The 27,963-nt window shown below is 37.9% G+C and overlaps 1 long non-coding RNA gene across 1 annotated transcript; it reads left to right on the forward strand.

Annotated features, from left to right (window-relative positions):
- Nucleotides 1-418: 418 nt before the first annotated feature.
- Nucleotides 419-27,866, forward strand: LOC106917812 (uncharacterized). The gene is made up of 3 exons (XR_001418271.2): nucleotides 419-501; nucleotides 2,632-2,812; nucleotides 27,605-27,866. It is a non-coding gene; the product is annotated as an uncharacterized LOC106917812 (long non-coding RNA).
- The last annotated feature ends 97 nt before the right edge of the window (nucleotides 27,867-27,963 follow it).

Here is a 27,963-nt window from a genome sequence, read left to right on the forward strand (position 1 = left end):
AGATTATTTGTTATATCCAATTCAGAAAAACTCATTGGCAGTGACTGTAAACAGAATGAAGCAGCAGGGGGCAGATTGCTGCTGCATACACTGTACTGTACAGTGATGGTAACAGATTAGCATAATTTCTTTCACATTAAGCAGTAATTTTAAATTCATTGTAGCCTGCTAATGGTAGAGATTAAAATGCTTAAGACTTCATGGTAATGAAAAATAACCATGGTGACATAATCAGTTGTGTAGAGGGATGAAAACAAACTGTTATAAGTAATAAAAAACACTAAGTATAAAAATATGCACCCCGACATTATTTTTATTTTTCTATCCTTAATTTATTGTAATAAGTTCATTCGTGTTATTTTAGTTATTCAGTGCAATTCCATAAACAACAACTAGGGGACGCCAGTCGCATTGGTGCCATAGAGAAGGTTGGGCACACAGAAGAAGAATGTTAGACGCTAAAGGATGCTAAACTTGTGTCTCGTCTTTTTTATATCACAGGTCAGTAAAAATGTATTTTGATGCATAAATGTTGGTATCCTTTAAGAGTTGAAGAGGTTATTGAATCGAGAGTCAACCAGTGAGACACTTTAGGCAGATTTTGATTAGTATTGTGTAGAAAACGGGACATATTTCTGGAGGCTAATTAATGCTAATGCGAGCGAACATTGTACTTATGTGTTGAGCTAACTGAGAAACAGTTGAAGGACTATTGAATTCATTTTGAACTTATTGTATTTTTCACTTTTTGAAACGGTAAAAGACATTTTTCTGGTGTCTTTTCTTTATGGGTTATTGCAAAAACCACAGAAATAATGTTATCAAACTCAATGAGTAAATGGCTGCGTAAAGGGACAGTATTAAAGGAGCAGTTTTGTAGTTTTTTGTGTAAGATGAAATACGGTAATTTTGTTAAAACAATGGATACAGTTAAAGGCTACATTGCTTAAATACTAAAGTATATATTTGTGCAGATTAAAAATTGCAAAAGCTATTAAAATAGTTAAAAGCAAATCCATATATTTATATTTTGATAGTCAAAAATACAAAAGGTCTGAGAAAAAGGGACAAGATATTTGAGTTAAAACTAATGTGGTTTGGAGAATTAAAAGCTATCTAAGATATTTTGTCATTCAAGAAAATTCATAATGTAGCATGTTAAAATAATTCTCATTTGGTATAAAGGGATATTACAACCATTTGTGCTGTACTGAATCTAAGGGTTATCTGTTGAAGTTATTCAGTGATACCTGAAGTATTTGATATGAAGTATTGCATATGTAGTGTTGTAAATGGAGTACAGTCATTACACAGAAGAATAAACCTTCCTGTTAGATGCTAAAGGAAGCTCAACATTTGTGTGTCATCTTTTTCATATGACAACGTCACACGTTGAGAGAACAAAAATACAACATTACTATTTCATTTTAGAGTGGATTTGATTAAAGTTTGCCTTAATCAAACTGGTTCGTTTTCAAAGTCTGGTTTGTTAATGGAGTTGTGCATAATGCAGAAAAAAAAGTGAACTTTGGTCTGCATACAAACCTCGGCCTCGGTTTGTTTGAAATGAACGCTCGTGTGGTTACAAATGCAGGAAGGCATTCTGGGTAAATATAACCAGAACAAACCCGAGAGTTTAGCGCTAGCAAGAGAAATGATTTGTGATCTTTTACCAAAGGCAAAAGAAAAACTCTAAAACTGCTAAAATCTTTTTGTTTTCATTTTGTGAAAATGGAAGTTACACTCATGTCTTCTGAGGTTTTTGTGTTTTGTAGCAGTTCTTGGTACAGCGCCTCAGCAGGCGAGGAGGCAAACAGCTTTTCCAATTAGCTTGGATCATTTGACACAATGCAATATGAAAATGAACCACAAGAGCTTAAACAGTAACACATATTCAAACTGAGTCTACTGGACTCTGGTGTGAAAACACACTTAGTAAGGGGGTACTGTGATCAGAGAGCATTGATGTTCACAAGTCCTGGTCAAATCAGAGGGTTTGATGAAGTGTTTGTACAAAGCTATATTTCTTAAAAGTACAACGAGCTCGTCTGATTGTTAACTTGCTTTGTGGAAGCTGCTGAAGTCCAGAGGACAGGCAGCAGAGACAGATGAAAGTACAGAACATAGGAAACTTTCCCCAAACAGACCAACTACATGTGAGGAAGAAGAAGTGTTTTTTCACAACTGTCCTTTTCATCTCTCGCACTTTCTCATCTCTTACTCTTTCTGCTCTCTCTTTCTCTTCATCTCACTCCAGGGAAGATGAAAGCGAGTTCTGCCACTGGCTGTGAACTCCCCTGGACATGAACATACTACTGCTTTTGTGTGTTTGTGTGTGCTTTGGCTCATGCAGCTCAGATAACTTTTTGTTGTTTCCACTTGTAACCAGAAATTGGAAAACAGTAGAGTTATTATTCTATGCAGGACATGTATTTGATGCAACTACTGCCATATTCTCAGTGGAGATATTTTTTTCTTCTCATCTATGAATATTCTAGTTTAATCAAATCAAACCAGTTTTTCTTTCTCATTAGATCATAAACCAGGTAGTTTGTTTTGCTTTAGAGTAATTTTTATTCAGATTAGTGTCATATAAAGTGAAACATTTTCATCCTTTTCACAACCTTACAGGGTTTAGAATCATCATCTGTAAGGATTACAACACTGGAGTTTTATCTGCTGCGCTTCAGTTCCTACCGTCAATCTCGCCCCAAGCTATGCTGACGACACTTCGACTCCTGAGGAAAAACCACTAAAGATTTTACACAGATCCAAAGGCGGATTCAAGTGAAGCAACAGTCCTTTAACTTAGGTACGTACTCTCAATATGAACAACTTTTTAGTTGAAGAATGCATATTTCTGGGGCACTGTGAGTTTTGAAACCATCTTTTTCACCTTAATTTTGGACCTAATTATTGTCATTTTACATAACTTTATTAGTTTTGGACTTTTGACCTCTATTACATTATAAACAACACTGATACTCATTAAAAATTACGCTACATTACAACATCTTGGTTCTACTTTTTCAGTTTTACGGTTTTCAAAGCTGACTTTACTAACCTAATTGGAAAAATGGGTATACGTATATATGTATGTTTATGTATATGTGAAGAAAATCACATGGAGTTCCTCAAGGTTCCATTCTCAAGCAACTCCTTTGTCAGTATCTATGACTCAGTTTATGCTTTATTGATATTGTCTTTCACTATCTCTGTGTGCTTACATTGACAGCACAAAACTTTATGGTTCTTATTAATCTTATATTACTCTCAAACCACTTAGGTCACTTTGGCAGCATTTTCTTCCCTTTGATTTGGCACAGACTTCCAGAAAATGCTGAATCGAGGCTAGAAGCTCACTTTAGAGTTGCCTTTGACTGTTTATTTGTACAACTTCCTTAAACATCTTTAATTTTATTCTCTCATCCAATTTTACTTCGCTTTCCTGTATTATACCACTTTGAATATGAATAAACTTGCATCATCTTTGTGATAAACAGAAGCCATTATTTGTTTTATGTTGATAACGTTAGAAATCAACACTTAGCGACTCGGTGAAGCTAAAACTCCAGAAATGTAAAGATGGACTCAGACTCAAATATATTATTTATATTGTTAGTTTGATTTTCTTACAGATGTCAGTAAAAACCACAAACAGTAAGCAGCTGCAGCTCATCCTAAATATTGTGTTTAGACCTGACTTATTTATTTAAATATAAATCTGCATTTCCATACAGCTTTTCACAAAATGTCTACATTATAATATAATTTCTGTAACAACGCTGTAATAATAGATGCTGTTGATATAAACCTGCCTTGGTTTTGAATTTCATTTCCAATTTTTATTTTGGATCCAGTCATGGTAAGCAATCATTCAGTAGTTGTTCATTTTTTAAATTGTCCTGTGCGTAATTTGAATGTCAAAAGCTTTCAATATACTTTTTGTAAAAGTCTTGAGAGGTTTCTTTTTTTTTAATCCCTGGAAGCAACATCAAATTCAATATTGAAAAAATTGAAAGAATATGGCACCACCACCAGTCTGCCAAGAGAGAGTAGACCACCCAAACTCACAGAGCAGGAAAGGAGGGCCACAGGCCAAAGATAACCCTGAGGGAGCCGCAGAGCCCCACAGCAGAGATCGGCGCGTCGGTCCACTGAACCACTGCACAGCGTACGGTCCAAAAAGCTGGACTTCATGGTGGAACGGCCAGAGAAAAAAAGGCTTGGCTGAGGAACACTGATGGTATCGAATATTGGTGGCGTTGCTTTTACGCTTGGTGGGCGTGTGATATTACAAGCTGCATGGACCCTAGTGAAAACCAGATTTACTGGTTTAAATGTTGAAAAGCAAGTCTGTCTTTTCTTTTTTTTAAAGTTGCATGATGGACGTCAAATAATGCAATGCTGAATCAAGGCCAACTGTTTAAAAAAAACATCTGAGCATGTTTTATAGTAAAAACAAATCAGACTGATACAAAACTTGGAAAATGCATCTCAGATACACACAAAAGTTGTAGTCCAATAAACTAACAAACTGCTGAAATAGATAACAGTCCAAAAAAAGTTGGATATTTGGAATTAGCTCCTTTACAAAATTACAAGTAATAAAAACATAAAACATGAGACAATCAAACCAGCTACTAAACTCTACTTGCATTTAGGCCAGGACAATATGGCTGAAAAACTTGTATATGCACTTCATATCAGTCAATATCAATAATTATTGATTTTTTTGTTTTAAATATCTGCAATACCACCGAACTGGTAATTCAGATAACTGCTTATTTTTAAGCAGTTATGAGGAGAAACCTTGAACTGCTGCTGCCCAAGTTACTCAGCAGGTTGTTGCTAGGTAACCAAAGTTTGGGGGAGGGACTTGAAGCTGCTTGTTGCCCAGAAACGTGTTGCTAGGTAACCAAAGAGTGAGCGAGTTATTTGATTCCTTTCAGTTAGCTTTGCTGGATGTGAGAGTAGGCCTGTCGCGATAAACGATAAATCAATTAATCGCATGATAAATTAAACCTATCGACCTCATTTTAATTATCGGCTTTATCGTCTCTTCCTGCCTTTTTTCTTTCTGTTGATGACACTGAATGAAAAAAGGCTCAACTCCGGTGCTCTCCACTGACCCTCCCTTCCTATTTCCTTAGTGTAATGTCCAGCGCACACTTAAAGAGTTGTCGGCCGACTGTCGGCCCATTTTCAAAACCTGAGAGACACTTTAACCAACAGAAAATCCTAGGTAACGGTTCAATCGGGTTCGTCGTGCCGTGTGGTGTCCAGCCACATGGGCACAAAATAATGGCTACAAGTCCAGTTAACTAATTTTAAAATCAGTTACTAATCAATGCTTTGCTAGAATCTACCTGTTATTCATGTGGCTAGTGTCAGCGTAAAATCCTGACTGAATGAAAATCATTATAACCTATTTATGTCACGTTAACGAAGAACAGCTGAAAACTTACCGGGTTTATCAACTGCGGTAGCAATTTGGCTCCAACTCCTCCCCTTGTCATTTCTATATGCTTTCTCGAAATGTTGAATCAATATTAATGTTGTTTCCACATATTATCTCCGATGTCCGCTGGACTTCGGGTTGTGCCGTGTCAGCTGTTTCGGATTCCCCTCGTAATTTCACCTCAGAAAGCACGGAGGAGAATCCGCGCTTTCTGATTGGCTACCTGTCACATTCAACAGGCTGCGTTAAGCTCCCAGTCGGGGAAAACCCCTGATTTAGATCGGAGCGGCCACGACCGACGATCTACCGTAACACACCACACACTGCAGGATGGTCGGTTACAAAATCACCAACGACAATCTTGGAACGCCCAACGTTCTAAGATTATCGTAACAAACAAAAAATCGTGTAGTGTGAACTATTGCATCAGGATGTGCCCGTCTTCTCTATTTAAATCTAGTGATTACTGAAGGCCAATACAGACTTCATAATCTGCACTCTTTTGGTTGAATGCAGTATTTATTTCCACTTTGGCTTTATGTTGTTTAGTTTTTATTCAAGTACGTTTTTTGTTAATGGAGACTGAGAATCCATTTTATTTTTGGTTGTTTTGTTTATTTAGTTTATCAGTTCCAGTGTTATGTGTTCTTTTGAAAATAAAGTGTATCTATCTATGGCAGGAAATCACATGCATTATTGGTCATTTCCATTAAATCAGTGTCAACTGGTCTTGAAACAATATTATCGTTTATCGCAATAATTTTTTAGACAATTAATCGCTCAGCAAAATTTGTTATCGTGACAGGCCTATGTGACAGGTTAAGTGGCTAAAGCCTTTCCTCTGCCTATATCTCCCAGAATGCTGTGCGGTTCTGGATCGGAGTTTAATAGTCTAGTAGATGTATCCATTGATGTTAATCACACTTTTATTGCAAAATATATTGTTGGTTTATTGTGAGCTGTGCTTGCATTTCTGTATGTAAGTTGCAAAGCAGTAAAACTATTTAAAAAAAGCAAAAAATAGATAAAATACAGCAATAATTACAGCTAAAAGGGGGAAAATGACAGCGTGAAACCACAGTACTTGTTCCATGATGTAAATTCTGATTGAAAATCTTTAGTCCCACTATGGAAACATGATGTTTTATTTCTTTTCCGGAGCGTTTCTAAGAGTTGGGTGTGCTGAAAGTGTGGAGCTCTCTTATGTTTTTAGGCCACTGCACTGAATGTGGGTCTAGCAGATGTAAGACTTGGGTGGAGGTTCGGTGGGGTTGCAGCTGATGACTTCAGAATCAGAGCAAACAATGCAGCCCAGCTGCTTCTTCTGCTGAGCTGTGCAAATGTCACATACAGAAATAGAAAAGTTGAGCATGTTGCTGTGGCTGCGCTGCAGAAAGGCACTTTCTCTGCAGGTGTAGAAAATCTGTGTTGGTGGCTGTGGAGCAAACGTGAAAAATGACCAAGAATTCCTTAAAAGCCCAAAGACGATCAGCCTCTAAAAACAAACTGTCGACGATGTCACAATGTCAACCAGAACTGAAAGGTGCATCATTACTGTGCAGGTGCTCGTATCATCAGCGTATTCCAGGTGAACTGAAACAAAATCTTGTTTTCAGAAAATTTGTTCTGCTGGTTTTGTTTTCAGTAGTTTCAAATTTTATTAACTAAAAGATGTGGTAGATAATGAAAAAACATTGAAACTGTTCATGATTGTGTATTTGATGAAAACACATATTTATTAAAAATCCAAACACCCCAAACAATTGGTTTGGCAGCAAAAGAAAGAAATGCATAATTTTCCATCAGTCACAAATTACAGATGGAGTTAAATTATTCCAGGATGCCACTGTTTTTCTAGATTAGCCCTGTGAAGGGAGCAGTTAAGCTAAGCAGGTTTTTACAGTTTGGTGTAAAAATGCAAATGGACAGCCTTTATGCACCTTAGCCTTTAAATAGGTTTAAACTCTTAGTCACATTAAGGTTAACAACACAAGTTTACAACAACACAATCCCAAACCAACGTGGAGCTTAGTGTCTTGCCCAACCTTGAACTTCAATACGTTGGGAAAGCAAGAATCCAACAACTTTCCGATTTGTAGACAGCTACTTTGTTGAGCTAAAGACAGTCCAGTTGCTTCTTGCTAGTTAATGTAAACATGTTTTTGATTACGAATCTAAACTTGGAACATTAGGAAGAATTCAACGTTTCAAGCTAAAACATTAATCTGGACGACTCCTGAAGTCGGACGTCCAACTGGAAACGCACCGCGTGGTTGAAATGAGTTTTGAGTGTTTGATGCGTGTCAAGCGGCCAACGCTGGAATTGAAAAGTCTGAACTTTCACCGCTCAATGCGGAGCATCAAGAGGCTCCAACGCGCACCGTTATCAACTGTCACTGTTGTTTGTTCGATAGAAACTGAACACAAAAGGTTCAGCAAAGACATCTGAGCCTCCGTTACTATTGCAGAAGCTTTCACTACAGAATATTTTGGTGCCACTCTCTCAATTTCATCCGCTATTGTACAAAGAGAGCGACAATGGCTCGTCCCAGTGCACGTCTGTAGCGATTTTGACTTGTTTGACGAGCGTCTAGAACAAAATGTCTCACTTCAAAGTTGAAGTGTCAGACGGGCTTTTGACATGTAAAACGTTTTGGTGTGAACGCAGCATTAAAGGTTGAGGAAACCTCAGTGATTGATTCTCTCGTCACTTTAAGATGGAGATTTTTCTGACTTTTCCGTAGAGCTTGTCTGATATTTTCTGAAGAAAATATCAGACAAGAGGCTAAAATGTGATGGGTCACTTCAGGCCTTCGTGAAGTAAAATTAAAACCTGTAAAAAGTATTATTTTAGGTTTTTATTTATTCAAGTCATGCTTTCTGAACTGTTCTCATGAACTAAAACAAATGTCTAAGGAAGGTTGTGTTCTGTTCACAAGTTGTAAGTTTCAAAGGGAACTAAAAACAGTCCCTCATTTTTATGCGTTTGGCTCTTGTGTTTTCGGGTTTCTGTGTTTTAGGTTTTCTGTAATTTGAGGGTCTGTCAACAGAAACCAGTTGACAGATGATAATCCGTGACTATTTGGCTATTTTAAAGCTTTTTAAACACAGTTTTGAAGGTTTTAGCCAGACTCTGATGACTAAAATTAAATCTTGTATATATAAGCTTTCTGTTTAGTTTGTTGCGGTTTTCCACACTTTATTTCCTCCACTATGATTTGATTGGCTTCCTTAATGTGGACCTTGCAAGTTTGCGCCCTCAGTTGTAATGCAGATGTCATTAGTTTTTTCTGCCATTAGTGGATTTTTAATCACAGTTCCCATAGTCTCTCTACATAAAGCTTTTTCCCTGCTGAATATGAACAAAACGCTGTAAATGAAGTCTTTTCTTCAGGTTTCCAACCTTTGAGACCGTTTTGGTTCCACATCAAAGAGCTTTTAAATTCTTCCGATTCTTGTGGGACTTTGCCAGTCAAAATTGTTTAGCTGATCATTTTCCAGGGATTAGGGGAATTTTTCCTGTTTAATGTGAATGTTAGTCTCCTTTTAATCAACGGGTAAAAGGAACAATCACTTACATCACTGAGCCGGGGAGCACCGCTTCTCCACCGGGCCACAGCGTACTGCTTATTTATCCAGCATCTGAGGCTCTCTAGGTTTATTTTATCAGAGTGAAACTCCAGTGTCTGCCCAGATTTCTGTGGAGTGGCGTGCCTCATCTGGCCTCTTTGTTTTGCAGCAGATGTGGAGAAGTGGATGGGAGATGGTGTGAGTGCGGGGCAACCGGGGGAAAGAATCTGCCCACTGAGGCCTTTATAGTGGAAATGTTTCAGCCTTGAAGTAATTGGATCGCTTAAATGCTTGCTGACAGATACATGAGTAAAAAACCCATGGAGCTTGGCGAATTTAATACTTTTGAAAAACAAAACTTCTTCGGTTGTATATGTATTGGGTTCCATATGTTTGTCTTGTTTCATTAAGTTTATAAGCCAGCGAAATGATTGGTTGAAATGAGAAAACATGTGCTACATTCAGAGTTTTTATACAATTATTCACCAGGGCACAAGTGCACGGACTGAAGCCGTATTTGTTGATGGATTTAGAAGGAACAAACTGTAACCATTATGTCAGTGAAACTGACAGTGGGAGTTTATTCTCATGGCTCATTTCCTGACATGTCTGGACCGTTCTGCATGTTGGTTAAGGTCGAAGGTCGTGGATCTTTCCTGGTGTTAGACAGAGCTGCGCATATTTAGGTAATCCAGACCTGCTGTGGTCAACCAAAAATCAGAATTAAATATTCATAAAGTTTTCATTCAGAACACAAATCTACATTTGCGACTTTTATTTTGAAAAATGACTTCCTGAAGAACATTTCCAGGCTTAAAGGACTTAAATCAGAGCAAGACCTAGAAACCCGGGTTGGTTTTCAAGTTCTGGAGGACTTGGCAACCCAGAACAAGAATCAAACATGCAGAACCAACATTTATCTTTATACCTTACTAATCGAGAACAAACTTAGAAAATGCTGTCTATTTAGAAACCCAGAACAAATGGAGCATTTTAAAGTATAGTTTTTCTTTTATTGTGCTTGTGGTGTTTTTGTTTTTCTTCTAATTCATGAAAAGCACTTTGAACTGCCTTGTTGCTGAAAAAGTGCTGTATAAATAAAACTATCTTTATTTGGCTGCTTACATTCACAGTGTCTCTGTCTCCACGTAACTTGGAATTGCAAAAACAAATTTGCTTAATGAAAATGTGCTAATTTTGAAAAAGATTAAATTTTTTCGATAAAGTTTAGAAAGAGTTTTTTGTTTTTTTTAGTTGAAATTTGCGTATCTCAAATATCTATTATCTTAATTGCAAACTTGAAAAGGTTTTGTGCACATTTATAATGGAAATGCAGCTTCTGGTTTGTATGAAACTATCTCAGTTGATACTAAAATAAAAAAAATGATACAGATTAAAGTGTTTAGGAATACACATATTTCTGGGTTAGGGCTTAGTGTATTAATATCTGAAATTATTTTCTAGACTGCACTATTTGTTGATTGTTATATCCCAGCTAAGATTTTAGGCCTCAATGTTCATCTAACAGATTATAGTGGCATTAAAGTCACAGAATGTGTTGGAAGCAATAATATTACAATTTTCTAATATCATTAACATATTAAGTATTATAATACAGTATTATTATTATATTATTGAAGTCAAAGGTAAAGTGGCTTTGCTTGTTTAGAAGAGCTTGTTGTTAGGATTTGAAAAGTGTATTTGATTTGAGTAAATGAAATACCAAAACTGTATTACTTTTACAGTTGGATAAAAGCAACAGAAGTGTTGAGTTCAGTTGAGATGAGAACTGCTACCAGCAGCCAATACAAATCAAATTTAGAGTTTACTCCCCTTAGCTTACAACGACGGGTCAGTCGATATCCGATCTGATTCCACAAATATTCAGATGAAGGAAGATGGAGGAACCAGGACGACCTCCAGTCCGTAGACACACACATCGTGTCCAGACGGGACAGGATGTCACTACCTGGGCATGAATCACCACCTGGTGTCGCACCCTAAGGCTTCCCCTCGTATGAAGTGAACGCTGGCGTGTCGCTGCGCATCACTGCCAGGAGACGTGTTGTCACCTGTTTGGTCTGTCATGCGAACCACGTGGTGAGACATAAACAAGAATCACTGCTGAACACGACGTTCATAAATTAGTATAGATTCACCTATAGAGCTGATTGGTAATTCCCCTCCATGCCTTCACTCACTCATCATTATTCTCCAATGATTAGAACTTATTACGCAAAATCCTTGTTTCGTTTTTGCTGCTCTCAATGATTGGAACAACTTCAATATTAACCTTTATCAACTCCGTCAAAACTATAGTACGTGATCAAAGTACCTTATTTTAAAAGCTGTTGATTTATCAAGTATTTTATTTACGTTTAGTTGGTATGAATGTGGTTGTATTTTTATTTTAGGAGATCATTTCTGCCCACAGAAATCCCTTTCTACAACTATTTGAAGAACCTTGAATTGATATGAGTTACAATAATATTTAATTTTTCTCTGAGATCAATAAAGTGTTTTTGATATGAATTGGATTTGAATGTACAGAACATTATGTGAACACTTTTAGACCTGACCCACATTTCTGGGGTAAAATCCTGTTAAAATCTGGTCTTTAATAATTAGATACAGTTTTCAGAGAAATTAAAAATGATGAATGAATCTTTTTAATTTACTGAGATGTACCTGTAGCTTTTGGTCTTGTTTTCTGAGCTGGCTTGTAGGACAGTGTTTAGTATAATATAATCAGCTGCACACTGCAAAAACACAAAATCTTACCAAGCATGTTTGGTCCAGTTTCTAGTGCCAATATCTAAGCACACTTGGAATATGGCAAAGCTAACTTAGAAGTAACTTTTCAGCAAGATATAGAAGTTTGTATTAAGTAAATAATAATTTGTTATTGATTAAAAATGACTAGTTCCACAAGCAGATTATTTCAAACAAGACATTTTTCCCATGTTATGACTGAATTAATCTGCCAGTGTGTTTTTGCAGTGCATTCTGAGAAAATACAGAACATATTTTAGCTCTTTTTCTGAAAACCTTTTTGTTGTGATAATTTTTAACCCTCTGACTTTAACAGCGCCATAATTAGAGCTTCCAGTTTCTCTCAAGACAAACAAATGTCTCTGGATTATATCACAACCCAGCTTTCACCTTTTCACTGAAGGCTGTGGTCTGATGACTTGCTTAATGCTCTGTCTACATCCACGTCTGAGCTGCTGTTTGATTACAGGAGCGCTGCAGGTTGATGATGCAGCTCTGACGGTTCAGACGTCCTGATTGGTATCAGGGTTCAGCTGCAAACTGGTGGTGGATGACGGAGAGCGTACAAGTGCAAATACTTTGTCATCATAAGTAATTCAACACCTCCTTTTTGCACATAGACAAATGGCGACAAATACCTGATATTGTGTTTTTCTGGGATACATGGCTGAAGAAATGTTTATTTTTTAATCTCTTTTTCTTCGTTCCTGTTCCTGCATTTGTTCTCATCTGTCCCCAATTAATTTCTCACTCCTCCCTTTGCCACATATGGGCTGGTTAAGTCTTTGATCTGTATTAGCAAAGTGTTAAATCTGTTTGATCTCTTCGATTAGCCCCCAACGTGGCGTCTAGACACAGAGAGCAGCGGGTGAGGAGCCGTCCTTCGCCGCTGTGCGCCCTGAGGCGCTCTGTGCTTTAAAACACAGAGATTAGAACGAGGAGGAGCATTGCACTTTATTCATATTACACATTTAAAGTTAGCCGGCCAGCAAAGTTACACGTCCTAAGATGAGCCCTGGAAAGTTTCAGCTGCTTCATTATTTATGTAGCTTTACTCTGTATTTTTGTTCATCGGTTTCAATGTCGCTTTTCATCAGTGGCAATGTTTCAGTGAAAGTAATGCGGTTCTGTGACTCAGAGCGGGATTTCACCTTGTTGGAGCTTTTCAAAGAACCACAACCATTTTCCTACATTTGGTGAAGAGATTCTGTTAAAAGAAATAAAGTCCAGCCTTCATCATACATTATAACTAGGGCTGTTGTAAACGAATATTTTAGTAGTCGAGTAATCTATCGATTATTCTTACGATTAATCGAGTAATCGGATAAAAAAAATTATAAAATGAAATATTGGTAAATCTGGCATAATACCGGTTACTATCAGATATCAATATCAGTCCAATTTTTCATATTTGAGCATCCCTAACAGTTGCTTTTTTGTAGTTTAGAAAACTAACCTGTAACAATAATAGCTCACTTTCTAAGTTAACCAAAAGAAAAGTTATAGAAAAATCTGAAATTATATTGAATTTAATAAAGAGGCAGGCTCACAAATATGCTTATAAAAATGTCTACAATCCAGCTTTTAGTTTATGTATTCATCTTCAGTGAGTTTAATAGATTAATTAAACTCACCTTGCCACCTAACCTGTCACGCTTTGGGTTTGAAAATACGGGAAATGCCGCCTGGAGTGGGAGGAGAGGGCGAATGAACGAACATGGGGTGGAGGGGAGGAAATAGACCAGCGGACTGACGAACCGTTAGACCGGGGGACGAACACGGGGGAAGCAATACGGGATATTTACGACACCTTCACTGGTCACACTCAGAAACTCATCTACCAGCCATGTACGATGCGCTCCGCCACCCGTTTCTTCAGACCGGGATATGAAATTTATTGTGCGGTTCGTCGGTAAAGCTACATTTACACGGTAAGCATCAGCTACTCAGCCGCCCGCCCTGTTCAGTCTACCGCTCACCTCAGCGCTCTTCCCGCCGTTCGCTTTCAACCAGCAGCCCCGGAGGAGAAATGCTGCCGTACTCCAGGCATTCCCCCAGTCATTTTAAGGATGCTTATTGGTTCCCCCAAAACGATAAAAAGTCGGGCATTATCATCAATCAATAAAATCCCCACGGGCCAATCTTGAAGATTGGACTTTATGCCGCTGAGACTTAGCTTTTGTCAACAACTCAGAGGCGGAAGTGAGAGCTCCGCGCAACGCAAATGAAGTCCCGGCCGGAACACGGTGCGCTAACTAATAAAACATAAATTAACGAAGCTTCGAGGCAGGTAAATTTTCCTCGAGGAATTTTAGTAATCGAGGTACTCGAATCATTCGAGGGATCGTTTCAGCCCTAATGTATAACAGAAACATGATTCATAAAGAAGCCTACATTTTGAACAAAGTGGTTGCCCTTCATTTGACTGAATTGGTATTTTTAATGTTTTACATATTTTGAAGACTTACAGTTTATGTTTTTGTGCCATTTATACAGATTTTTGTGTGAATTTATTTTCTGGGTCTGTAGTTTGGTTCATTTATTTGTTCTTCATTCATCAGCCTGGTTTTGGTTCTACTTTATTTCAGTCTGTTTTCTTTTAAAAATATCTATAATATCAATACTTGTTCAGCATAAGTATTGGGTCGATGCTAGCGTAGTAAAGAATTATTGCTAGAAAAATTATACCACCAAATCACAAAAAATGACCAGGTGTTTTTTGTTTAGTTTCAAATTCAAATATTTTAGTGCAGTTGAAATAAGACAAAACAAACTCATAAGTTTTCAGCAAGAAGTAGAACCTAAAACAAGCTCCTATGACTGCAGAAAAGTTACCTTTAAATTACTTTTGTGTTGTTTAAAGTCTGCCAAGATATTTACACTAGAAACTAGGCAAAACATTTTTGATGAGATTTTGTGTTTTTGTTTAGGATTTTTGAAAAATTGAGATTCTTTTGGAGTGTGAAGGAGATCAGTTTGGCTGCGTTTCTCTTCTCTACAGTTTCTCCTGACATATTCTTGTTATTTAGATTTATTCTCATGTTTAAATGCGAGCAGGGGAAAAACAATTCCCAGTAGTTGTAGCTGCGATCCAGTTACTGTACCTTCATGCTGAGAGCGGCCGCTCCCACTGGTCTCCCCCATCTTAACGGGTTTTAGCCTCTCACAGCTTGAGGGCTTTGCTGCATTTCAGTGAAAAACAGCAAGTCCTTCAATCAGGGCGAACAGTAAGCAGCCGGGGCAAAAACAAAGTGTCAAGCAGTGGAGAAGAGCCGACTGAATACTTTATGACTCGCAGAAAGAGCAGCAGCAGCAGGTTCCCACCGCCGCAGTAACAACTGTGAAGAATCTAATTCCTCCTGCCTCTCCCGCTCAGACTGGAGGATTAAAGTCGGAGAGGCTCTGCCGGCTACCCGCTGCTCCCAGTCCGGCTCTCCCACTGGACCCACCATACAGGAGCCATTCAGAGGGTGGCCCTCCCCAAAGCCTGACTTATGCCCACGATGCCATTTAAGTGACAACAATTCGCTCTAAACTCCCTCTCTGTCCCTCCTTCTAACCACATTTTTCGCCCTTTTCTTCGTCTTTTTTATTACATCTAATCAGGATGACATGTCTCACCTTATTCATGCCGCCTTTGTGCTGCGTCTTCAGTGTTTACATTCGTGTGGTGCCTCCTCCCCGCTGCGGCATTGATGTGGCATTATGCAGCCGGGGACAGGAGAGGCACCGACTAAAAAGATGAGTTCTGAATGTGCTTAACGCAAGCGAGGGCCCGCAGGAGCACAGCTCGTCCCCCTGAGCTCGTCCCCCTGAGCTCCTCTTTTTGTGCCGTGCTCCTGATGGGAGCAGACTGGCTGAGAGTGAGGAGAGATTAAAGGTGCTCTGTGTGCTTTCAGACAGTTTGTGTTGGATTTGGCAGTCAACAGCATCCCTTCAGGTCATTCCCAGAGCTGAACACAGCCCACGATCAGAGATGGGTCTTTTTTTTTTCCACATAGCTGCCGGCCCCCACGGTCAAATACTGCTGGGCTGAACTGACATGTCCCAGTTACTCCAGTTAGACTCTGCCTGTGTTTCTCCTGGACTGATTGACATGTTGGATACGAAGCAGGGCCCATGAGGCGGCTGGTAATTTACCATCACTGCCACATCGGTCTCACAATGCACTTCTATTCTGGGTATTTCTTTGATTTATGCTCATTGCTGCACCAGAATTAATGTTGAAAACCAAAAATAGTAAAAAACTGAGAGCAGGCTGGGGTTCAGAAAAGCATGCTGACGTCTTAATAAGTCAAGTTGATTTCTGCAGAATATTTCACCAACAAAGTGCTTTACATCATTAAATCATCATAGTAACCAGCTATGAAACGATCAATAATCAATGTATTTTGTCAGTCATCAATAGCATAAATGTTGATCAATGTTCCATTTATTATGAATTAATATCAACTTTATAAAGTGGGTTTTTGGTCTTGACTTAAAGTAACTCAGTGTTTTGGCTGTTTTGCAGTTTTTAGGAAGTTTGCTCTAGATTTTTGGTGCATAGAAGCTGAATGCTGTTTGGTTCTGGTTCTGATGCACAGCAGAACCAGAAGACCTGAGAGGTTCTGGAAGGTTGCTAAGCTGTTCAGTGATTTATGAACTAACAGTATTTTAAAGTCTGTTCTCTGAGCTACAGGGAGCCTGTAGAACTGGGTGATGTTCTCTATCCTCCTGGTTTTAGTCAGAACGCCAGCAGCAGCAGCGTTTTGGATCAGCTGCAGTTGGAGGATTGATTATCTTAGGCAGACCTGTGAAGACGCTGTATTAGTAAACAGTGTGACTCAAGATAAACCCATGGATGAGTTTCTCTAGATCCTGGAAATGTTCTTCAGGTGATAGAAATCCGACTTTGTAATTGTCTTTATGTGGCTCTGAAGGTTCCGGTCTTAGTCCATCACAGTGCAGTACAGAGGACGTCTCTCTGCTCACGCACTGAGTCGTTCTATTCATGGCTTCGCTGGATTCACCGTCAAATTTAAATCTTTCCATTTTAGTGTTTTTTGAACCGTTTAAAATGTTTCAGGGCATCATTTATTTATGAGATGCTTGTACCGATGCCTCCATCCGCCATCCGACCAAAGTCGTGGAGTAAAAGTAACAGATAGGAGCAGGAAAAACGAGCCCAGCAGGAAAATAAATATTCTGGATGCAGGGAAAAATCATGTGCTGCTAATGGAAGGTACACCGAGGTGATTTCAAAACACTTTCTCCCTCCATTTCTGTGATGGCCGCACAAACTCTAGAGGAGTAAATAATGTGTGGAAATAAGAGCTGGCTAAAAATACAGTTGTAGAAATGTCCTGAGAAGAGTTGTTTTTCCATTTGTCCGATTGCACGTATGTTTTATTTATTTCTAACAAAATGTAAGCAAGGAGAGGAGTAGCAGATGCAGCAGCAAAAGAACCAGAAAAACTCCCAGAAAAAGCTTTTTAAATTTCACAAACTCTGGGAAAAGGAGGTCAGCTCTGTTGCAAACTTGATGGACTCAGAAACTCAAATTGTATTTGAATTTAATTCTTAAATTTGTAAATCTAATTCCATTATTTATACTTATTTTTTTATATTTCAAAGTAGAATAGTGATTATTGATGTGGAAACAAGCTTTTTAGGAAATGGTTGAGGTTTAAAATTTTTCAAGAGAAAGTAATTCTTTTATCATTTTCACACTGACGACATTTTGTAATCCAGTTTTGACAAAGTAACTCATCACCTGTAAAGTTTCAAGATGTAAAGACTCAACATTTTCGCCGCTTCCCGTTTTTATCCCACTGAAATTCCAGATGTGAGGGAATCTTTTTCCAAAGTCTAATTTGAAATGAGATTCTCACAGTTCTATGCAGACGGCTGCCGTTTGTGGAGAGTTTATGCGTTTAAAACATATGCGGTCTGCTGTCTCTCATGTTTCATGTGCTGTGCTCCAAACCTGCTGCTCCCGCCAAGCAACAAAGGCTGATTTCCACTCAGATTTGTCTGTGACACTTTGAAAAAGTGGAGCCATTTATCAACCTGTCTCACAGAGACTGGAGGTGGAAATGTTGGGGAATCTGCTGCTTTGTTGAAAGTATTCAGACCCGCGGCTCTGTTCACAGCAAGTCAGATTGTTTTATGAAATCAGTTTTATTTTTTTATTTTGAATTCATACTCCTAATTAAATGTGAGACTTGTGTGTGAACAGTTTACAGTTTGAGCAACATAAGCCAATACTATTGTCATGAAATCACGAGACGGAGGAAGCCAAGAAAAGAAAGCACAGCTAATAGCAGCGGCATTTTGTGGAGGGTTGACTGTAGAGGATCTGTTTGGATGTGGAGTCGGAGTGATTGTGATGTGATGCACTTCACTGACTCAGACTTCCTTCATAATTTCAGAATGTCACAGAACACTTTGAACCTTTTCTTCAGACTCTTTCATCAAAACACGCATATCCGATGACGTAAAAGCTAAATAAACCTTTCAGACTGCAGTCGCTCCGGAAACTATCGGATGTGTATTTGGTTATTGGAAGTGGTACAAATCGGATTTTTGGAAGAGTGTAAAGATCGGAAATGGGACGTTCAGATTGAAACAAAAAAATAACATTCAGGTTGCTTTTCACACATTTCTTCCAACACCTACAATGTATTTTATTTTAAGTGATGGGCCAGCACAAAGTGTACAGAAAATGATAAATAATTTATTAATGCTATTTACATTTATTATGTAAATAAATATTCAGAAGTCACACAGTTAACAAACTGTGTAATTTAATCTCAGCATAAGTTTAGGTGTTTTATAAAGAGAACATTAGAGAATAAACATCATCATGAAGACCAAATAACTTTGTGCAAGTTTGACCAACTTAATACCTTTTGTTGGCCGATTTGAACAAAATTTAAGAAAAGTGTAACAATAAAGATGTTCAAACATTTAGTTTAGATGAATATAGCATCATGAGTTTTGCGACAGAAGTGAACGAGTGTCAGTGATCAACATCATCCAGCAAAGCAGTGATAAATCTACATTTGCCCCTTGGTAGTCACAAACAAGCTAGCTAACTAGCACTAGTATATTAGTAGCTAGTTAGCGGTAGCCTCAACTGGCTGAGTGTGACTCAAAGGTTTTCCTGAAAGACAATTTGCACAAGAAAGGCATTAAATAGTCCTGTCACCTCAAAATTTAAAACCAACAATTAACATATTTGAGGCCAATTTACATTTTCTAATGAATTTGAGACATTTTAAGGCCTTAATTTTAGAAACACAAATTGAAGACTTTTTAAGGATGCTGGGAAACCTTTTAGCAAGGCAACAGCAATCTAAATTGAATTAAGAGTCTGTGGTAAGACTTCAACAAGAATGAGCAACAGCTTTCTAAATAATCCCAGCTGCTGGAGAAATACAGTTTCTCCAGCAGCTCGGGGAAACGGCTGGGAAACGCAGCCCCGAGCTGCATTTCCCAGAATCAGCTGGGAAGCGATTCTGCAACGTTTTAATCTCACTTATTCAGACTTTTTCTTGGTCTATCAAATAAAATCCCACAAACAAAAACTGAGGTTTATGTTTTAGCAGTATGAATAATTTAACAAGAGATTTTTACACTGATAAAAATAACTAAAATGTAAAATTTTACACAAAACCATGCAAACCGTGAAATGTTTTATGAGTTAATTTATTGCCCTACTCACCACATTCCTGTGAAGCTAAATACAAAGTGCAACAGGTTCCCCTTTCCAAGACTGGGATGAAGATTTTAAGAAATATTGGACCAGAAATACGGATGGACAGGTCCGAGTTCGGGACGCGTTAGGAAGATTTAACCCGGGCCCAGTGCTGTAATTTCTTCTATTCAATCTGCCACAACTGTGACTGGAGGCTTCGTTAAAGGGTCAGAGATCTGAGATTAACAGAAAAGTGAAGGGGGAGGATTGCATGTAACCCCCCTCCGTCTCACCATCTATAAACTAGCGCCAGCTGTTGCCTCATGCTAAACCCAGCTTAGGAGAAACAGACCTAAAAGGCCTCATTACGAGCTGCTCCTCGGTGAAGCTGCAGCGCCCCCATCGGCTCTGGTGGAGCGCCGACACTGCAGCCCCGAGTTGCATTTCGATTAAACTCCTGAGACACAAATCCCGCTGACGAACAGTGTGAGCTCAGTCAGTTCTCATCAGTCGGACGTGGGCAGCTCAGATGAACCGAACACACAGCAGAAGTGGGATTTAATTTAAAATGAAGCAACGCTGAAAGGTTCAAAACGATCAATTAAAAATACTGTAACATGATAAGAGCGTCACTATCTTTTGATCTAGAAAGTAGGACATCTTACAAATGTTACTCAAATTGAAATTATGTTGGTAGATGTAGAATCTTGTTTTAGTGCCACTGGGTATTTCCAGGGATTTAGGCTGTCACATTTTTTTCACGAGTCGTCTTGTAATCCCAGACTAACTTCACGATGTTTGTATCAGAGGGGGGTTAGTATGGAGAGGATTAGGGGCACTGGTAAAAAAAATAAATAAATAATAAAAATAAAATGTTTTTTTTTTAGAGTTCTGACTTTGATCTCAAAATTCTGACTTTATTTCTCACAATTCTGACTTAAAAATCTGAATTATGACTTTAATCTCAGAATTCCAATTTTTTTTCCTCAGGATTTGGACTTTCATGTCAGAACTCTAATTTTAATCTCAGAATTTTTAATCTCAAATTTCCGTCTCTTTTCTTAGAATTCTGATTCTATTCCTAGATTAAAGTCAGAATTCTGTTTTTTGGGGGTTTTTTTGTTTTGTTTTTTTCCCAGAGACCCTAATTTTCTTGTATAGGTTAGATCATCAGTCTGCAGGAATAAAAAGCGGAGAGACAGAACATGGAGTAAAAGCATTTCACCCAGTTGGGAGTAAAAGCACGAAGCGGAGCGGTTGGGCGGCTGTGGGAGGGGGCGGCCGTGGATGGGACCGGCGATCAGAAAGCATGTGACAGTTTGGGGGTGAGGAAAGGGCCCGTGGGATAGACGCATCGCGAGTTCAGGCAGGGGTTAGTGTGGCAGGAGGCGGGAGCCGCTGACTCCGCTCCACCATCATGGCCGCCACCTTCATCGGTTCGCCAACGCCGTCTCACAAATCGCCAACCGTAAACTCTCTGTGAACCCGGACGAGTCCGACGTCGTCGCCAAGGGGGTCCGGAGGTTTTTAGGTTAAAATCGCCCCAAAATCTCAAGGTGAACCAGAGGTCGTACCAAAATGAAACATCAGCCTGAGTCAGTTTCATAAACCTCTGAAATAATTGATAAGATATAAAACAGATTTAGTATTTCTTTATATAATCACATTGGCTGCATTTGGTATATATGATAATTTTTTGTAAAATCTAAAGATATTTATAGTAAAATGTTTAATATGTAACCACTATCTACATGCATGCAAATATTAACATATTTAAATGGTACATAAGTAATGAATATTTTTATGATTTCCTTTTGAGAAATAGACGTTTTGGACACTAAAGTCTCAATTTCACGCAATTCTAGATGTTTAAAATCTGTTAAATAATTTTTTAATATTTAGAATAAAATGTACAGTGCAAAAAGCAGAAAATAAAATTTATCATAGTAAACATTATTGTAAAAATATACAATAACTTTTATTGTACATAACAAAATGTACATATTTTAAAAATAGATATTAAATATATATGTAACCGCTATCTACACATGTACATATTATTACTTAGTTATCAAAGAACGATACATAAAAAGTACACTATACACTATTTTAATTTGAAAATGATTTTATATAATTTTTTTCTGAATAACTGGATCACAAAATATTTAAAATTATTTTCTATGTGTTTTTCTATTTAAACAATTACAAAAAATATTTTCTTTTGTAAAAACAGTAAAAAATGCTTTTGAAAAGCTCCATTATTTTTTACCTTTTTTACCATATTTTATCCATATGTAAACTTAATTTGTTGCTTTAAAATCAGATAATATTTATAATTTTATCAAATTATTAAAACAGAAGACCCATCTGATTTAAAATCCTGCGGCTGTTTAATAATGGTTTAATTTCCAGCTTTATTCTTAAACATAACCTAAATGTTTTATGGTTTATTTCTGGAAATGTTTTTATGAAAGTAATAAAAACAAAACATTACTAATAAACAAATAAACCTTTCTTTTTCAGAATCCAGCTGGCAGAATTTGGGTGAATTAATGTGATATTTAAAAAGCCTTTAAACGTTTAGATTCGTTGAACGCAGCTCGATGGGTCGGAGTGTTTTTGGAGCGCAGATGAATCCCTGAATTTAGCTTCAATAATCTCCTGAATACGGAGCAGCGGCCTCGTCCAATCACGCGGCTCGTCTGCTCTGCTCCCACAGATACAAGCGAGTTCACGTCGAGTTCATCATGGCCGCTGCCCTGGTGAAAGATCGACTGAATCTGACCGCACCGCGTTGACCGCGCTGAACCTTTCTGTTTCGCCGCTCGGCTTGTTTCTGTTGCTTCTTCGTACCTGTTGACATGAAAAATGCTGCTGTAGGCGTCTGGGTCGTTTTCTGCTTCCCACACATCTCACCACTTCTGCCTCTTTTGCTTATCTCTGTCTCCTCTTCCTGATCCATTAAAAATACTTATGCACTCAGAAACAGGCGGTTTAATCTGTGTGTCCTGCTTTGGGATGCAGAGTTTGACTGGACGCCATCAGCAGGGCGCCCAGCGAGCCTCCTATTTTAAATTAGAGCCATCAATCAGGACAGTCCTACATTGCACGCCACAGGAGACAATCATATTCCACAGCGACCCCTCTGTGACCTCTGGACGATGCGGGAACATGTGATGTGGCAGCAGGACAGGGGACCTGCGTGGACAGCGTCTCCGTCCCCTGAGAGCTTTAAACGGCCGACGCCGCGGAGGCAAGCGGCCGTGAAGGAGACGGGCTGCCAGCCGACCTTTCACCTCTGCGTGTCGAGCCGGGACCGTGGCATCGTCTCCAAACCGAGCCGCCATGCATTGACGTGACATCATCAGGGACTGACTGATTGAATTCAGAAAGTTTTTCCCTTCTGAACACTTTCACACTTCATTAACAAACACCTCTAGGCGAAATCTGTGCAAGATGTCTGACTCTTCTTGAAAAAAGAAGCCATCCAGTTATCTAGCAGTAATGCAGAACTGTACTTATTTATTAGCTTCGTTCTTTTACAGTCTAATATGAATATATAGACAAAAGTTTTGAATGAAAAATAGTTGGAAGACAAACATCCATATAGTCTACCCCTTCTCTCTAAGTAACTAATTAGTGATTTAAATCATGATCAAAAAGTAGATTTCTAAGTGAAAATGTTATTTTAGATAAAACTGTCTGGTTATTCAGGGCTGCGTTTATATAGCAAGAGAAATATATGTGAGACCAGACTTAAAATATTGAAAAATGACAAATGATTTCATGCCTCAGTAACAAACAGCTTAGAGCGTTCATGAAATAAACAGGACACCCAAATATCAACCATTAATATTTAATTCATTTACAGTTTAATATGAACATGTATGTTGATGTAAACTAAAGTTTTGAGTGAAACTTTAGAAGTTCCTAAAAAAGGACCTTAAATTATTACTAGAAGTTTATTTTTAAACAATAAACTGATGAATAACCAGAACTGTCTGATTATTCATGGCTACATTTTGAACGGAGGTAAAAATGTTGAGAAATAGCGAACGCTTTCATGCTTCATTAATAAACACCTGTGAGCGTAATCTGTGCAAACATGAAAAAATAAACTGGAGCACTCAAATATGAAGCAGCATAAAGAATTTATTTCCTTCATTTACAATTTAAAATGAACATGTTGATTTAAACAAAAGTTTTGAATTAAAATTAGGAAAAGTCCTATACAGTTTACCCCTTTGCTGACTTAAATTATGATTTTTCTAAAATATATTTATTTTGGATATAACGTTCTCATAATTCAGGGCTGTATTTACATAGCAAGAAAAATACATTGTTGGTAAAACGGAAACCAGAGGTAAAAATATTGCAACATAACATTTAAAACAAATTTTTGACTGTCTGTAATTTGAAATTGGATAATTTGTAATAATAAAATAAAAAACACTTGAATTTATATTTTAAGACCTCAGATTTTCTGCTTAGACTTTGCAAAACTCAGCAAAAAAGTGATATAACAACAAATATAATATGTATTCCTGCCAAAATTCCCCCAAACATACCTTAGGAATAACTCGAATTTTAAGCAGCAGAAATACATACAGCCTTTGCCCTCAGTCCATGTATTTTTAATTATGTTTTGTGTGGTGATTTGTATGTGTGCTACTCGCATTCATTTCCTGTTTCTACAAATAAATAAATAAATAAAAAAAATTCCCAGACAGACATAAAGTTTTCCCCAACACAAACTCCAGACTTTACATAAAATCGGGATTCATGCGTCGCATAAAGAAGCGACGACTTCGATGAAACTTCTGAAAAGTTTGAGCTGCGATCTCGTTCACAGCTGATAAAATCCCGCTGGATGTTAAAGGAAATCGACTCTGACTGAGAATCGCTGTTCGCCACAAACAAACCAGGAGAATGAATTGTATCTGACAGTGTTCGTTCATGATATGGAAGTAATTCACTTCTCAATACGCGCCCAAGTTTTCCACTAAAGCATAGTGTGCTCGAGTGGAGAAGCTCAATGGAGTTTAATGAGTGATTTTCAGTAAGTATGTGGGCCAACAGGGCTGACGGAGACGCCATTGTCTTTATTTCTGAGGATTCTGTCATCGGATCTGTATCAAGGTGGACGACGAGTTGGCTGCAGCGCCAGGCTGCTATGTAGGTTAGCGCCACAAAAGCTCTTTAATCCAGAGTGGAAATAAATAAATAAAAGTGTTTGGGGAGAGGTGAGTGCTCGGTCAGCTTGTCTGCACAACCCCCCCAACACACACACACACACACACACACGCTGCTTTGGTTGTGTCATAACCGAGTGCCGCCATTAGGCCTCTGCTGATTTTAATGTGGAGCGAGTGTGCCGTCTACCGAACAAACCGGGCGCCGGCGAGAAGCCGCGAGCCGAACCGCCTCCTGATACCCGCAAATTTAAAAAGCAGAAACACAAACGTGGGTCCGATCTGCCGAGCCCGGGACCAACGCATCACAAAGGTCACGGTAAATGTCTGAACAGCTGCAAAAATCAGAAAAATTACAGGAAAATGTATCGAGTTTGAATCTAGGCCACATGCTACAGCACATTAATAATTAATGAGACTCGTGAAACAAATAGTTCTGCTAAAGGAAGTGTCAGAAAACTGAACTCCAATTTTTTACTTAAAATACTTTATTGTGGAAACATGTTATTTTATATTTTATAGAAAAGCAGATGTGCACTAATAAAGTTTATTGCAAACGACTGAAATACCAGTCATGATACATTTCATTTCTATATACACACATAATTGCTTTTAGTTATAAGTATTGTTTAATTTGAACATGATGGATTTAATTCAGTCGTGTTTTTATTTTTGTTTTAAATTAAAATAAAAAGATAAAATGTAAATTTTGAAGATTTTAGGTTTATTTCATCTGTGTTGAATATGTTTGTTTTTTTTAATATTCTGTATTTGATCTTCTGTGGCTTGTTGCTGTGTAACTCAGGTATATTTAAATAATAAAAATGCCTTTCTTCTTCTTGATTTTTTATTTTTTTTTAACAAATTTCAAAGTTCGCCCGGCAGAAAAATCAGAGCTGACAGTTTAGCAAATCACAGCATACATAACCTAAGCTGGCGCCGCTCGTTTTTCTCCACATTCCACGCCGCTCAGCAGCCATGCTTCTCCATGATCTGCTCTTTCTCCACAATGACAGCTTGGAGCCAAATACCAAAGGTGGATTTTTAAAGGTGTCCACCTGTAGAATCTCTGGTCTAGTCCAAACACGGCGCAGGGCCAGAGCCGCCGTTGGTATGGCGAACGAGGCCGGGAAAGCACCGGAGTCGGAGAACGTCCTGCTGGGGAAAACGCAGAGCAGCTGTCTGCCGGCTGAAATGCAACACGCCGCACTCTGAGTGCTTTACCTTCTCTGGTCCCCAGAACCCGCGGCAGCCATGGCAGAGAAACATCCACAGGTGGATTTGATTTGTGCGATCGTTCCTCCTCTGCCGCCGCGTTCAGCACCACTTTGTCTGTGACCTCATGGCGACTCAACACTCCAACACCGAAGGACAAACTCAGAGTTTAGAGATGGGAAAGAATAAAAAACACAAATGTGCATTTTTCCTCCTCCATTTGAGTTTCTTTTTCTTCTGCCTTGAAGATAAATGTTTAATGCAAGGTGACATTCAAGTGCGCAGCGTTTCCACAAGCTGCATTTATAAATAAATGTAAGGTCAGAGCAGCATCAGGAAACACAGCCTATAAAACTGCCTGCAGTAATTCATGAAGAAATGTTTAGTAAAGCAAAAATAAACATGCAATTCATTTTCTCTTATAGTCTATTATTTTTATTTAAGTTCTCGCAACATTTATGATTTATTTATATTTTATTTCTTTTTAAGTTGTTTATCAAGGAATGTATCAGTTTATGTTTTAAGAATATTGCTATTTAAAATTCCAGATTTTATTATTATTCAGGTTTACTGTGTATTATCTTCACATTTTATTCTAATAATTTCACATTTCTTATACAGTATTTCCTCACTAATCTAATCCACATGATTACATTTCTAAAGTTGCGTTTTCTCTACAGTTGATTTTTTTCTCACTTTTAATTACGATCAGTATTTACCTTATTTGTTCATTTAAATCATTTTATTATGTTTCTCTGTCTGATTTCTAACCTCTGTCTTGTGATCTTACATTTTTAAATATTTTTGTGACAGAAAATGAACAGAGTTGGACTTGAATTTATTTTTGCCATCTCATTCCAAAATGTCAAAAACCCGAGAGAAAAAAAATTACCTGAAAATTCTCAGAACGTTGATATTTATTTTATTTTATCCAATAGATTAAAAAATATTTTATTTTTGCTTGGATTTGAAAATACTTGTATGTCAATGTTAAGTTAATATTTTAGTGTCAAATTTGTGTAAAAAATATTTTGAAAACATAATTCAACGACGGTGCATGGGTTTAACTTGTCAATTACAATTAATAACATTCTGAACTCATTTAAAATTCTCCTAAAATATAAAAATATAAATACCTTGTGTTCATATTGGACATAAAATAAAATATAAGATAAAGCAAAGCTCACAAGTTAAACAGAAAACACTCATTTGAAACTGCAAATAACCACAAATAAACTAATCTTTAAATTTAAACTTAATTTCATCATGTTATGAATATATATTCCCATTTTTTACTTTAATTATGGATACATTTCTATACTGTTTAAGGGGGATTTCTTTCATTTTTATTTTTCCACATTTGCTGTGGATATGTTTGTTTTTCACTCTTGTTTTAATCCTAAGTTTAAAATCGCAGTAGATGCTCTAAACTAGATCTGAATAAAGCATCAGCAGTTTTACTTTGTGAAGTTATAGTTTCAGAATTTGTCAAGGATTTTTGCCTGTTTTACGACGAGATGCTTAATAAACTGAGATGACTTGATAATGCGACTCTGTGCTGAAACACTGGACATGATTAGAGTTAACCAGCGAGGAGGAGCAGGACGTTTCCGATGCAGATAACATGCAAATTGTATCCAGGCTGTTTTGTAACACTGCATTTCTATTTTTCACCTCTAATGACATTATTTGCCCTGTCTGTGCTCTTTACAGTGGGCTGCACCTCATGCTAATCCGAGTAAACAAGTCCGATCGCCCGCAGTGACCAGACTCAGCTTCACCTGGTTATATAACGGGAATACGACCATTCAGACTAAAACCAAAGAAAGTTGGACGTCTTTAGAGACGCTGGCCTACAGCTGAAGGGCCGCCGCTCTGCAGCACACGCTGCCCTACATACACTCTGACTGAACTTTCCTATCCAATGCTTGGTGCGTATTCCTCCAAATATAATAAAAAAATGAATCCAAGCTAATGGCCAGAGTTTATATTTTCCACGCTGTCTCTGCGCAGCTCTGCAGAAACACAATAGCATGCAATCATGTAGGTAGGGCTCCATTTGCCTGATGATA

Source organism: Poecilia mexicana, unplaced genomic scaffold (assembly GCF_051168715.1).
Source record: "Poecilia mexicana isolate PSO_F unplaced genomic scaffold, ASM5116871v1 scaffold_2, whole genome shotgun sequence".
Lineage (NCBI taxonomy): Eukaryota > Metazoa > Chordata > Actinopteri > Cyprinodontiformes > Poeciliidae > Poecilia > Poecilia mexicana.